The 2,500-nt window shown below is 51.7% G+C and overlaps 1 protein-coding gene across 3 annotated transcripts in view; it reads left to right on the top strand.

Moving 5' to 3' along the window:
* igsf9b (immunoglobulin superfamily, member 9b) overlaps positions 1–2,500 on the top strand; it is a 34,064-nt gene that overhangs the window by 15,429 nt on the left and 16,135 nt on the right. The gene's annotated exons all lie outside the window — the stretch shown is intronic.

Raw genomic sequence — 2,500 nt, 5'->3', positions numbered from 1 at the left:
CTTATTAATATTCCTTGTTTTAACTACGAGCTGCTGACATCTGTAATAAGCCGAGAATATCCTTACATTTAAAGGCACATGGGGGGATTAGGAGTCGAAGAATGAGGCGTGCGTGTGTGTGTGTGTGTGTGTGTGTGTGTGTGTGTGTGTGTGTGTGTGTGTGTGTGTGTGTCGCACGTGAACCTTTGTTTTTCTCTTTTTATTTTGCCTGGAGTGCAGCGTAAATTCTGCTCTACTGTGGGAACGAAAAACACACACAGACACATACACACACACACACACACACACACACACACACACACACTGACACACCTGTTATCATCTCGGGACGCGGTCCCTTCCTTCCGGCCATGCCCTGTCGTTAAGCCAGGCCGGCCCGGGGAACCACAGGTTGGTTTTATGAAGCCTCCGGACACGGACGCGCCCCTTCGGACGCTTTTCTGTTGGGAGGGTCAGTCAATCATTATACCTGGCTGCAGAGCCGGGCCGCCAGCCCAGGTCAGGAATGCAGGGTGGATTGTTGGCCCATTGTTGGCCCCTTGTTCAGACACTCTCGGCGCTGTGTGTGCGGATTCGTGACGGATGAGAACGTCTCCTGTGTGTGCAGTGGTGACGGCGGGTGTGATGGTTCATGAAAGGGAAGAGCCACCCACCTCACGAGCACGTAGGGGGTTAGGCTTGTGGTGTGACATTATGATCGGGAAGTGCTGTTTGTTTTGCCTTACGGCACAGCCTGACACACGCACATAAACACGCACGTGTGCACACACGCCCGTGGATATGTGTGCACAAACACACACACACGCTCATGTTTGCAAACAGACAAATACACACACACACACACACACACATATATGCTCATGCATACACACACAAATACACAGACACACACAGATACACACACACACACACGCACGCACGCACGCACGCACACACGCACACACGCGCATGCACACACACACACACACGCGCATGCACCCCGCCTCTCACAAAAGATCCAGTGATTTATCTCATTTCCTATTCTCATTCTGGATAATAGAGACATTATCGTTTTGACAGTTCCCCTTCAAAGGCATGGCAGTGCTTTGAAACGATCAGCCAGCAGACACTTTCGAGCGGAGGAATGTGTCTACTGCTGCTGCTCAGTGTGGTCTATTGTGAAGCCATCTCCTCTCTCTCAGCGACGTGGTGGCAGCAAACAAGAACGGGACTGATGGGATGCCTGGAATTTCTCGCAGATTACTTTTGTTTAATTAGAAACTAGCTTGACTAGGACGTGTTTATCTGTGTGTGGTGGGGGGTTTGTTAGTGAATGTGGTGTGTGAGGATGTGTGTGTGTGTGTGTGTGTGTGTGTGTGTGTGTGTGTGTGTGTGTGTGTGTGTGTGTGTGTGTGTGTGTGTGTGTGTGTGTGTGTGTGTGTGTGTGTGTGGTCTGTTGTGTATGTGTGTTTTTGCTTGTTTGTGTGCATTGTCTGTGGTCTGTGTTTGTACCACTCGGCCACACACACACACATCCCACACTCTCTCTCTAGTAATTTAAAGGCCTTAGGTTGGATGTGTGTATTTGTGTGTGTGCATGCGTGTGTGTGTGTGTGTGTGTTTGCTTGTTTAGGGGGAGGTGCTATGCGTTTCTTGGGTGGGCGGGGGGGGGGGGGGTTCATTGAGAAACAGAATATAATGAGGGCGGGGGGGCTATGGGAGGGCCTGAAAACCAGCCTGCAGTCACCAGGCAACCAACAGACCAACACCATTCAAATCTGTGTGTGTGTGTGTGTGTGTGTGTGTGTGTGTGTGTGTGTGTGTGTGTGTGTGTGTGTGTGTGTGTGTGTGTGTGTGTGTGTGTGTGTGTGTGTGTGTGTGTGTGTGTCATCAAATAGTTGTGTGTGTGTGTGTCGATTTTGTGTGCCGATTTTGTGTGCATGATTATGTGTGTGTTTGTGTCTGTGTATATGTTCAGAGAAAGAGAGTAAGAAGGACAGAGAGAGAGACACACACATGTTTAATTCATACTGTACATCTGCTGGGCTCCAAGTGTGTGTGTGCGTGTGTTTGTGTGTGGGCGTGTGTGTGTGTATATACTGTATGTGTGTGTGTGTGTGTGTGTGTGTGTCCCCTCTGATAAACACCAACAGGTGCCTCCTCCCCATCCTCCCATCCTCACACGGGCACACATCTTTCCCTGAGAGAGATCCTCTCTTCGCAGAAAACGCACCAAAACACCGGGGGGGCGGCCACGGCGTGACAGAAGGGCTATCTCACGAAGCGGAGCATTAGCCTCCCCTCTCCCTCCGCATGCCGTCAACAACACACGGCTCTGATGACAGGACTTCTCCTTGGGCTGTAATTGCGCGCGTCATTACAGCCATTACACGCATGACTCATGCGCCCGCCCGCCTCGCGGCCCCGTGGCTTTCCACGTCGTCGGCGGCCGGGTCTCGGACCACACACACACGGAGCTGCCGCAGGGAGAAGCTGCCGTCCGTGTGGTCGCGGGTTTGAG

Source organism: Gadus morhua, chromosome 11 (genome assembly GCF_902167405.1).
Source record: "Gadus morhua chromosome 11, gadMor3.0, whole genome shotgun sequence".
In the NCBI taxonomy this organism is placed as follows: Eukaryota; Metazoa; Chordata; class Actinopteri; order Gadiformes; family Gadidae; genus Gadus; species Gadus morhua.
Note: the sequence above shows the minus strand (reverse complement) of the source record. Positions and strands in the feature narration are given on the sequence as shown.